This window comes from Mustela lutreola, chromosome 13 (genome assembly GCF_030435805.1).
Source record: "Mustela lutreola isolate mMusLut2 chromosome 13, mMusLut2.pri, whole genome shotgun sequence".
In the NCBI taxonomy this organism is placed as follows: Eukaryota; Metazoa; Chordata; class Mammalia; order Carnivora; family Mustelidae; genus Mustela; species Mustela lutreola.
Genome location: NC_081302.1, coordinates 32,980,729 through 32,993,807, shown reverse-complemented (window position 1 = coordinate 32,993,807; position 13,079 = coordinate 32,980,729).

The window sequence follows — 13,079 nt, the reverse complement described above, 5'->3', positions numbered from 1 at the left end:
AGGTCCTCAATGACTGTGAGCTGAACTGAACAATAAAAATGTTGGCGATAATAAAAGTCAAATAGTTGCATTTTATTATCCTTACTACATTGAATCTATACCCGGGAGACTACATTGCTGGCACATTTTGTATTCCTTAAAATTAATGCTTTCAAGTCTCAGGAGTTTCTTAGATAAATAGAAAAATATTTATTTTTTTCCTTAATGGAATAAATATAATGCCTTTATCAGTGAGATTAATAATGTCGTTTCAGATTCCAAAGAAGTAACTTTGAAAACCTTGCCAAAATCTATCATGATTTCTTTTTTCTTGTTGAGCTTAAAAATTGGTCTCTTGCTAAAAAAAGCTAAAAGCAAATAATTTCCCCCTACAGATAGATTTTAGGAATAAAACAAAATTCAGATAGCCAGCCAAAAATACTAGCTGAAAGCACCGAAGAAGTCCCAGACAGAGAGGTTATTTCATTTTAGAGTTCAAGTGGCAGAGAAGTTACTGTATTATGGGAATCCTAAATTGGCATTTGGCAGCAAACAAGAATCGCTTGCAGGAAATAATATCCTTCATTTTCCTAAATGCCAGTCACCTCTGGGATTCAGTCTAAGTCCCTACTTTTATCTCCCCATGAGCAGGCCCCTCCCCCCTTTCTTTTTCTAGGGCATAATAATGATGCTATGTATTATGCATTATGCCTTAAGGAAACTTAGACTAGTAACATAGGCTATCATTAGCTCTCACCACTTCAGGATTGTCCCCAATAAAGTCTATAATCACCTGGGATGCAGCTGAACCAGGTACGGTAGGAAAAATGGCTACTATAAAGCTGAAAATTATGATGCTCTTTGAGGAGACACATAAAGCACCCACCTATTTTATCAACTTATTTTTCAAAGCCTCTCTTTAGATGTTCAGTGACTTTCTTAAAAGAGTGATTTGCTCTCATCGGGGGAAAAAAAAAGTTTCTAAGCCTCTGGTTGCAAAGATAGGCCCTTTTACTGTAAATCAATGTATTGCTGTCTTGTTAGCTTTGGTGCAAGAAAGATGGGCACAGCTCAGAACCAATGGTGCTCCTTCCTCCCCTCATTTATCTCGTGGCTCTGTTACCAGAGCAGCCGTCTTAACCATGTCACCTCCCCTTTACTGCCATTGTTACAGGGGCTCTGAATACAGATACTTAAAAGTATAGAATGAGGTTATCTTATTTTTCTGATTTTGGGGGGCATGTCAGGTTCAAAAGATTGGATTAGTTATAGCTCTCAGTTTATGGCACTCTGTTTTTATTTGTCCATGCCTAACTCCTTCTTTGTTTATTAACTAGTTACATTTTAATTTGATTTCCTTTTGGTCCTGTTTCTCACACTTACTCCTTCCCTTCCTCTAGGCACTTTAGACACTATTCTAACACGTTGGTCACATACCTTTCTGTTTTTGTATGTTCTTGTAAAACATGTATTATATTGTGTGCATAAAATTTAACTTTACATAGATGATAGAAGATCTTCTGTTCATTTTTCTTTTTTTTTTCTGTTCATTTTTCACTCAGAATTATGCTTTTGAGAACTTGCCATGTTGCGTGTACATTCACTCACTACTTCTAATGTTGCTTTGTATTCTACTGGTGCCAACTAATCCCCACTGAAAGATACTTTAATTGACTCCAATTCCCTGTCAACAAAAGACATGCTGCAATATAATTGCTATGAGAACTCATTATCCGTGAGGAGATATATATTACATATATATATATGAAATTTCTTAGTACTGAGATCACTGGATCATGAGGTATGCATATAGATAATTCATCAGTAATTTATCAGTGGTTCTGTGTATTTCTATTGACTTAATTATTTGATGTTTTATAGTTTTGTTCCTCTAGTGGATGGTGTACTTTTATATCTATTTTCTAGATTATTTCTGGTTTGGAGAAATGCGATTGGTTTTTGTTTGTTAGTTTTTTTATCTTTACTTTGCTGAACTCTTATTATTTCAAATTTTGTTCATTATGGTTTTTTTTAAATTTAAAAATAATGATAGTTTCTAGAATGCCTGGGTGGCTCAGTTGGTAAAGCATCTGCCTTCAGCTCCAGTTATGATCCCAGGGTCTCAGGATCCATCCCACATTGGACTCCTTGCTCAGTAGGGAGTCTGCTTTTCCCTCCATCTGCGCGCCTGCCACTCCCCGTGCTTGTGCTCTCTCTCTCTCTCTGACAAATAAATAAATAGATTAAATAATTTAATAAAATGAAAATAAAAATGATAGTTTCACCAGTTTATGTTGTTCCTTATATCTCATTTATTTCCTTTTTCTGTTCATGCTGCCTAGAACCTTCAATCCCATGTCAAACAGTAGTACTGAAAGAGTTACCTTGTCTTTTCCCAGTCTAATGTTTCTGCATTAAAAATATTTGTAATAGGTTTTGTTATACGATCTTTATGAACTTAGGGAAATTCTACTTAATTTCATAATTTCCATGAAATTTTTTTTAGTAATTATGATTTGTAATTAGCAATGAATTTTACTATATGTATTCCCTACATTCATTGTGATAAATGTGTATTTTTCTTTTCTAGGCAAATTAATGAAATTAATATATTAATTTAATTAATAAAACTGCTGCTGTTGAACTATCCTTGCATCTTGGGACTAATTAATCCTGATCATACACATTTCAAATCTGTCTTATAAAATCAGTGTTTTATTTAACATTTTTGCATTTGTATTTGTATGTAAAATGGGGCTATAATTTTTTCTTTGATTTCCCTTTCTCTTTTTAAAACCAAGATTTCTACAGAGTTACACAATTAGTATAAATTCTTTTAATTCTTTTCAATCCCCCCCCCCCCTAATTTCTGGAGTAACTCATATATGATAAGAGTGAAATATACTTTAAGATGTTGGCAGAACTGTCGATGAAACAATAAGGTTTGGGATTTTTGGTGGAGAGCATATCTTTGCCAATCATTTGACTTATTTAATGCTTATTGGGTTATTCAATTTTGCTATTTTTTTCATTGCTTCATTTTTTTTTTTAATCCATGTCCCCTGCTTTTTTAAAGTATAACTGTTTTTGTTATCCTGTCACTAATTTTTCTACCCGTTAGTTGTTATTTCATCATTATTATTCTATACTTTTACTTGTAAATTCTTTCATTTTTCATATCACTTTTTCAAGAACTTTGTTATTAAACTTTTTAAGAACCAGTCACTGATTTTGCTAATATTCTTTTGTTTGTTCTATAGTCTATTAATCTGTCATGTATTCTTTTGCTCCATTTTTATCATTTTTTTTCTTAACTACTGATAAGTTATTTGGAATTAAACACTTTTTAATTAAAGCTTTAACATAATTTTCATCTCACAATTAGTGTCCTTTAGCATTTTCACTGGTATTCAGTTCTAAGCATTTTTTAATTTCCTTTATAATTTCCTTTTTAATCCAGTGGTAATTAAATGAAATGTTATTTAGTTTTCAATTACATAGTTTTGTTGTTAATATTTAATATTATTGAATAATAATCAGAGAACATAGTTTGCATGACATTGATCCCTTGGAATAAATGGAAGTTTTCACTATAGCTTAGTACATGGACTTATTTTATTTCACTTTTTTAGATTTTATTTCTTTATTTGAGAGAGAGAACGAGAGAGTACACATGAGCAGGGAGCAGGGGGAAGGGAAAAGGGAGAGGGAGAAGCAGACTCCCCGTTGAGCAGGGAGCCTGACAAGGGGCTTGATCCCAGGACCCTGTGATCATGACCTGAGACAAGAGAGATGCTTAACCAATTCAGCCACCTAGGCACACCTGGACTTTTTACTTTATTTTCTATGTCTGTGCATAAAACAAGTATATTCTCTTTATTTGTTTTTTTGCTTGGTTTTGTTTGTGTCTGTGTGTGTATTTTTTTTTTGATTGAACAGTTTTATATTTGCTCAGATCTTTGATATTGCTTTTTATTTTTTATCTGCTTGACCTGTGGATTTCAAAGTCCATATTAAAATCTAAATTTATAATTAATGAGATTAATCAATTCGCCCCAATTTCATCAGTTTAAAATCAAATTATATTATGTACATGTGTACTTATAAGGATTATATCTGCTTGCCTTTCCCTTTACCAGTTTACAACCTCCCTTTTTGGCTCATACAATAAGTTTGCCATAAAAGATCTCTTTGGTTCCTATTTACATGACCTATTTGCTTCCAAATGCACATTTTCAACTTTTCTTTGGATTTTCATTTGCAGTGTGTCGATTACAGAAAACTTACTATAGAATCTTATAGAAAAATAAAATCAACAAACGTGTAGTCTTTTAACTAATGATCATAAATCATTTAAAGTCTTTTAAAAATATATTTATTTTTATTTATTTATTTGACACAGAGAGCGAGAGAGAGCACAACCAGGAAGGAGGGGCAGAAGCAGAGGGAGAAGAAGATTCCCTGCTGAGCAGGGAGCCCAATATGGGGCCTAATCCCAGGACCCCAGAATCATGACCTGAGCTGAAGGCAGCAGCACAACTGACTGAGTCACCTAGGTGACCATAAATCATGTATATCAAAAACTTTATCTTAAGATTCATTTTGGCAATTTTTTTCCTATTTTCTATCGTTGCAGAGTCTTTCTTCTCTCTTGCCTTTCACTGGGTCAATCAAGCTTGCTTTTCAGTTAACAAATTATACATTAAACTTTGGTTTTATTGTAGTTGCCCTTAATTCAACTCCCACATTCATGTTTATTCACATATGTTAATTTGGTAAACATGGGAATGTTTACATATCCCCATCTCTAAAACATACATTTCAGCATAATCTCTCCTCCATTTGTTTTTTGTCTGCCCATGTCACTGTTTTCTAGAATTTTGATTCTGAGTTTTTAAACATTTCTATTATCTTTTATTTTTTTAACCTCTGCCTTCTTTGACAATAATGTTTGCATTGGGATTTGATGGTATTTTACCATCTCTATTTCCTATAACTCTTACAACAACTTCCAACATTTATTTCTCTTCTTATTTCATTATTTGCTGCAAGAGCATTTTTTTAAAAGACTTTTATTTATTTATTTATTTGACAGAGAGATGACAAGTAGGCAGAGAGGTAGGCAGAGAGAGAGGGGAAGCAGACTCCCTGCTGAGCAGAGAGCCCGATGCGGGGCTCGACCCCAGGACCCTGAGATCATGACCGGAGCTGAAGGCAGAGGCTTAACCCACTGAGCCACCCAGGCATCCCTGCAAGAGCATTTTTAAAGTGGGCTGTTTTGTGGCAAATCTTTTGAAGACTAATTTACCGGAATAGATTTTATCATACCCTTCCATGTAAATAATAATTTGGCTGTATGTAGAGTTCTAGTTTCAAAATCATTTTACTCTAAAATATTTCTATATTGCCTTTTCAATCTTTTAAAATGCATGGTATCAGTATGATTCTTATTCTTTTTTGAGAATCTACTCTTTCACTTTGGAACTTAAAAAATTTTCACTTTGATATTTTTTAACATCACTGTCTTGGTTCTAAGTGTGACGCTTTCTTTTTTTGGCACTTTATGAGCACTTCCCAATTCAGGTCTTTCATTCTTTAATCTGGGAATTTCTGAAAATGTTTCATTCTATCCATTCTTTTATTCTCTTAGGGTGTATCTGATTTCTAGATTTGGCAATTTTATGACATCTACCATGATTCTCCTAATTTTTTTTTCATTGCTCCTGCCATCAGTTTCCCATTTTGATATATTCCAACTTGCTAATGTTTAGCCTGTGAGCTCATCTTGCTGTTTTCCCACCCAACATGTTTTGAAGGTCCCTCTTCTATTTTTTATCTTTAATATTATTACATGGTTCTCTTTCAAAAATGGCTTCTTTTCTCTGTTTTACATATTATAAATATTGTACACTGTAACATTGTTGTAATACTCTATATTCTGTATCTGTTGAATATCTTCCTTTCTCTTTTACATATATTTACCGCACTTCAGTATATTGCACCTTGTATGTTTGAGGAGGGGAAGGGATGAACTCTAGCATTGAGAATCCAAATACCATAGAATCACTGTTGAGTCTGGTTTGCTAATTTTTGGTCAGGTACTATCTCTTAAAATGACTAGCAGTATAGAAGTGCCCTGAGATTGTGTTCTACCAAACCTGGGTTGCAGGTGCTAGGGATGGCTGAAGAGTTCATACAGAGTGGGTGAAGAGTTCATACAGAGTTGATACTGAATATATGAGCACAGCTGGTGAGCCTGTCCCAGTATGAATCAACTCTAGATCCTGGTGGGGCTTCTCAGCCGCCCAAATATTACAGCTCCAATGATTCTCCCAGGCCAGCAAGACAGATGCAAGAGAGCAGAACAATAACTAAGAGGTGTGATTTCAAGTAATGAAATACGCCTCAGAGAATGTAAACTATGAAAGGACTTTAGAAATGATGGTCATGGAGAGCTTCTCTGAAAAGGTAACATTTGAGATGAAGCCACAGTAAAAAGAAAAAGTCAATAGTGTGAATCTCTTGCAGGAACAGGGTCCGGGCTGAAGGAAGCGTGAGGTCCCCATAATGAGAAGAAACTTTTCATATTCAAGGGATCTTGAAGCACAGTTAGTAAGCAGTGGATTCATAGAAGAGTTTTCAAGCCATTTGGGAGCAAGACAGGGACAGAGTTTTAAGTGTCAGGGCATAAAGTTTTACTTTTATTCAAAGTGAAAATGGAAGCCATTGAAGAGTTTTAGGAGGTCTTGGCAAACCATGATGGTATCTGAAGTAGGGTGGTTACAATGAAGATGAAAGAAAGGACAGCAGTTTAAAATATAATTGACGAATATAGTTTCTAGCATAAAACATTCACAGGCATCATCTTTCATGATTTCTTTTTTTTCAGTTTCATTTTGTCCTGAAAAATTAAATCAATGTCTTCAGCATTTCAGAATGCTGATGTTTAATCTAGAAGTTCTTTCATTATTGTCTGCCTGTCTATCTTTTTAAAATCTTTATCCATCACATCACCCCGATAATAAATGATTTACATTGAATTCTCAATTTTTCTCAACTTAATGTATGCATTTAGGCATAGAACATAAATATTTTATGCAGGTAAAGGGCTGAATTTCTTCTTCAAGTTCAGAATGCTCTCCCTTTATTCAATGTAGATTTTCTTATAGTTCATAGAGTCACATGGTTCTCATCATCGCTCTCAATCCTACACCAGCTCTCTCAACTCTACATCACCTCCAAAATGGACAAAGTCTTCCTTTTGCAGCCCACAGCACAGAAAGAGTTTTTATCATAAGAGAATTATGATACCAAAGTGGATAGTGACATGTATATCAGACATCAGTTCTCCTAAAGTCAGTAATCACACTCTATCACAGAGAATCCCCAAAGGGTAGTTTCTCAAGATCTATGGGCTAGCCTATGATGAAGGTCACTTTTCACAATGAGTAAAATTATAATGGCCATTCTGGTGTCCCTTCCAGACACCAGACAGAGTCATGTTCCATAGTGGTGTTCTGCTATTTCTACTAATAATACCTAGCAACTTTTAAATGCAGTCATTTTGCTAAAATAATTTAGAGTTCTTTTCTGGCACTATGGTGAGATGCCTAAATTATAACCATAACTGCTATTTTTGCTTCTGCACCTTTGCTTGCTAACCCATGAGGAGATGGAAACTCACCAGCAAACTTTCTATAGGCACTCTGTAACCACACAACCCCCGCCCAGAATCGAACCTAGCAGACGGCCGCTCCCAGACCCCCACCCGTCTCTGGGCCAAGAGATAACAGCCATCTGGCGCCAGAGAAACCCCCACCCAGAATTGGATGGGACAGAGTGACTGCTCCCGGACCCCCCACCCAGCTTTGAGTACAGGAGATAATAACCATCTGGCACCCCGCGGCTTGACAGGGAGACCCTGGCCAATCCTGAGGTGACACATACCCTAGCGGTGCCACCCAAGCAGTTTGAAGAATGACAGCCCTTTGACCTAACCAATAATCTGTTCCCAGCCCTTCCGCTCTGTAGAGTGCCAGTCATATTATAGAGTTGCTGTTTGATTTTCCCACAGTATGTAGTGATTTGTTACAAGATACTATGATGTATGCTAAGTCCCTGCCTCCCCAAATAGTGTATAAAAAGTGCTGTGATCCTGAGCTCAGGACCTCTTAGCGTAACCGGCAACTAGTGCGCGGAGGTCCGGGTTCAAACTCAATAAACGACCCTTGCTGTTTGGCTTTGACTCTGGACTCTGGTGGTCGTCTTTGGGGGGGTCTCGAAATTTGGGCACAACAATGGTAACACTAAGTTTTTACAAAAATGGGACTAAACTATATATGCTCTTTAATCCCTTGCTTTTTAAACATGACAATGTATTATGAACCTTTTAAAATGTGACAATATATTATGAGCCTTTAAAAAATCTCAATGAATATATTCTTAAACAATTATTTTAAATAATAATAATGATAATGTTAACAATAATAAATTGGGGCCTTTTTTCCCTAAGTGCTTTACATTATTTATTTCATCTCATAATTTTATGATGTAGGTATTGTTGCTATATCCAAAGCTACATAATTAAAATATCCGCATTCATAATTTCTAATAATAATAGCTAACATTTACAAAATACTTACACTGATTGCTTAATATAAATTATTTTATCTTTTTCCTGATAAGTTCATGAATTTGTCTTATGGGTTAAATGTTAAAGTAAGCTGACAATTTGTCTTATGGGTTAAATGTTAAAGTAAGCTGACCAAGCCAATTAGCATATCTATAACTTAAACCCAGGCAAAAAAAAAGTTGAGTCTTTACAAAACGTTATAGTAAATCATTTCAGTGCCTAAGTGCCAGGAAATCTGATTCCAACCAGAACCCAAGGTGTAATTTGCTATCTGGTACTTGGAAATTTTCTGGAAGGTGAAAAATCAGTGTTGTCAAAATAGCAGAAAATAGCAGAATGAGCTCCTGGTTATTGTGCCTTTTCCTACCTCTCACAGATCCATTGTCTTTTCCTAAAGCCTGGTCTTTCCTTGGGATTGGTCAAATGGAAGAAACCAACAGAAGATGGAGGAAGGGAAAGAAGAAAATCAAAGCATTTCTTCTTTCCCCCTCCCTGATAACAGATCTTTGGCAATAGTTATGTCCTTCTGCACTTAACAGCTTCTGACCTGCAGCTCCTCTAAGTTTCTCACTAATTTCAGGAAATATCTTTTTTTTTTTTTCTCTGTCCTTTCAACCCTAGCTGGTGCAATTGCATCCCACTCTTTAGTCTCTGGAAGCCTCATCATCCCTTATTGTTCTTTTAACTCTGCTCACTGCTTTTTGTAAGTAGTCCCTTCATTAGGGTCTTTTTATAAGAACTTTCAAGGATAAGTTCTGTTTCCCACCTGGGCCCTAAGCAATTAAAATAGAAAAAAAAAAAGGGGGGGGGGAACTAGGTTGATCAATAGATTACATTTTCTAGTAACAGAGAAAATGAGGGCAGACTATTTTGACAATGGTGCTTAGAAGTTATGCCTGCAGCCAAAATGAGAAGTGTCTGTTTATGCAGAAAGAACTAAAAGAAAAACATTTGCCAGATAGTCCAAGGATTCACTTATCAGCAGTGACATCCACAGGCATGGAAAGTTCCCTTTCATGGGAACTGTCAAGCAGGGTCTAGCCACTATAAAAATATGAACCCAAGAAAATGGAAGTGTTGATTAATAAGGACGACGTGAGACACTCCACAGAGACATTCCTACCCTTCTGAGGCAGAGGAAGTGATGGATTTGGCAAAAGCTGGGAGAGTGGAACTATGGAATTATAAATCCTACTTTACACGCACCCCCCCACTCCCTCGCAGGCAGGGGAGGTGGAAATCACCTATCACATGCTAATACAGCACTATTGTGCTGCTGTGGTAGGAAAAAAACCCAAAACTTTTAAAAATTTAAACTCCCAGAGGAACTCAATCTAAGATTCACTAGGGCTTCCTTTCTAAGCAACAAGTTTGGGAATTCATTTCATTTTGTTTTGAAAGGTTTCTTTGATAATTGACTATATTACAGAAAGTGTTTTCTTTTCCACTTGAGTTTAATTTATATTCCCTCATAGCCTTGTGCAAGAAAAGAAGATTGTTTGGTTGAGTACTGTAGTACCAGGAGTAAGCTCTTTGACTCCTATGTGATTTTGCTTAAATTTATGGAAATGTCCTATTTTCTCCATATCACCCCAGGCAAACTAACTAGCAGATGCCTACTTCCTTTTAAGATACTGCTCAATAGCTAACTCTGGAATGAAGTCATTCCTGAAGCTCCCCATCCCAATCTCCCCAAGTAAAATTCATCACTTCCAAGGGCAGAAAACTGTGGGAAGGAAAGTAATAAAGTAAGGCCTCTTTGTAAATCCTTCTGGTGCTGTTCCTAGGTTGATAAGAGTCTCTCTCCAGTAAAAAAAAAAAATTTATAACCTGCCCTTGGGCAGAAAGGAGGGAGATTTTTCTGTGTTTGCTGCTGTTTAATTGTGTTGAGCTCAAAATACTTTTTATGCCAAAAGGCATATTTTGCGATGGTGTATTCTATGTTCCTTGACCCTTTATACTATTTTATTTGTTTATTTTTAAACAGTCTCTCTCATCTACCACATTGTAAGCTTCTTGAGGGCAGGTTTGTGTCTCATTTGTCAGTGAGACTCCTTAATATAATGCCTAGTCATAATTTGCATATAATAATGATCTTTGAGTAAATAAATAAATATCTTTTTAGTCCAACATATGATGTGAAGAGCAAGTAAGCTTTTGGTCCAACTTTTCTAGAATTTACATAGTTTTTCCTCTTTTAACATTATAGGAAAATCTGAGGCAGATTCTCTTAATTGCCTACCCACTATCCATTTTTCCTTTACTTATTAACAGAATCCTAAATTTTGGAGGGAAGCAATGTATTATGCATAAAATAGTCCTTTCTGTATTCATGCTTTCCAAATCTAGACAATGTGAGAGATATGGAGGCATTCATGGAAAAATTTCTGGTAACTTAGGTAGTAAGTATGAGTATGTATCTCTCTTTCTCTGACACACACACACACACACACACACACACACACACACACTAAATTGGTGTAAATTTTTGCCACTCCATCTTAATCCTTCTTTCTCCTTTAAACGTAGATGTGATGCCTAGAACTATAATAGCCTTTCTATCTTCTGTGACCAGAGACAGAAGTAGTTCCGTACATCAGTCCTACACAGCTTTCAACTTTATTCCTTGTTGTATGAGATTTTTAAAAAAATCCTTACTTGTCTGAGCCATTGTTTGTCAGATTTCTGTAATATGCAGCTGAATACAATTCTGAACAATTCAGCAATGTAAGTCTCTTGGTAGCTTTTATTAACTTTTCACTTGTCATTGATTCTGTGGACAGGAAAATGGCTATGGGCCAAGTTGCAGGAGGTTAACACAGATTCTCAGTTATTCTAAAATAATTTCAAGTGTTGAGTCAGTTGTTCCCCCTCTTTTTAAATTTATACCTTAATGATCTGCTTGCTTTTTTAAGATAAACTTTATGTATGAGCACCTCTACTGATGACAGCTTTAACAGCATGAACCAAGAATGGCCTGAAAAGACAAATGATTCTATTATCCGAGGGCTGTAAGAAAAGAGGGGCTCAGTGTAACTATAAGAAAACTAAAAGCATATTCCGTAACAGACAGTCCCTAACATTGAATGGATCACTTTTAAATAACTCTACATATTTAAAAAATTTATTTGTTACCTAGATAGTAGATATCAGGGGTCAATAAGCCATTTGGCCTTCATGTTGGTGGTTCTGATGCTTAGCTTCAGTTCCTCAGAATGGTGCTACCAAGATTACCCTACAGCTATGGCACTTATAGTAACTCATCCTCTGAAAATGATTCAGGAAAACACACACTGTCCTGTTCCCCAATGTGGAAGTTTATGGACTCCATCAGAAATCTGCCTAGAGCTTATTCACCAAAGCCTTCTCAGGAAAAAACTGGTTGTCCCTGTAGGAACTCCTACAGCCTGTTTCTGTGAAGAAGTAATGTGGTCTTGCCCCTGATAAAATGGCTTCACAGTCAATAGAACTACTCTCCCTTCCCTTTAACTTGTTTTCATACTTATGCTAATGCATCTACTGATTCGGAATATTACTAGTATCAGTTCCCTATCAAAAAAGCAACCTAAACTAGTTTGTTGCAGTAAAATGACTCCGGTGTCTGGAGTGAGAGCTTATTACTATAATTAAAAAGTGCTCTTTAGGCAAGTTTGTGTACAGCATTGCCTGGGAGTTTGTCCTCTTTCCTCTTTCTTTGTATCGACGGATCTTGCAAAATAGTGGTTCCTTCTGCCTCCCTTGTTTTTACTTCCTAACTCCTTGAATCTATATTACACAATGCCAACAGCAGACTGGTGCAAAATTTAATTCGGGTTAGAAAACTCCAGTCAAAGGGAAGTGCTTCCAACATATTCATTCAGGAATTCCAGTTCAATCTCAGTTGGATAAAGTTGAATAACCAGCTGCATATTTCAATCTCATTAGCCTTGGCTGAGATGTCCTTTCATACGAGTCCTGGACTTCTAACAAACATGAACGAGAAATGGTCACATAAAATCCATCTTGGTGACTGTGGTAAAGCTGATGACAAGGACATTTTCCATTAAATCGTTGAAATAGTCATTGTGGGCTGTTTATAACAGAATCCACCCTCCTTCCATTTTTCTAACAGAAGTCAGTGTGTTATGGCATTCAGCCATACTCCATGGAGTACAAAATATTAGGGTAGAATTCCTCCTCCTTTCCCAGGGACTTAATGATATAAATAAAACACCTCTATCTGGGCCAATGAGACATGAAGAGAGGTTTCCTAGAGTATTCTGGAAGTGGTCTTGTTGTTGAACATTAATTCAAGTTGGGTTTTTTAGCATTTGTAGCTGAAAGGATTCTAAATGATAAAGTCACTGTTTGTTTTCTAATAAATTTCTTTGTAAATATAGTAGAAGGAAACACCTTGTGTTTTCTATAAATTTCTTTCTAAATACAGTAGCAGGAAACATTTTGTATTAGAGCTATGTAGTTTCCTTGG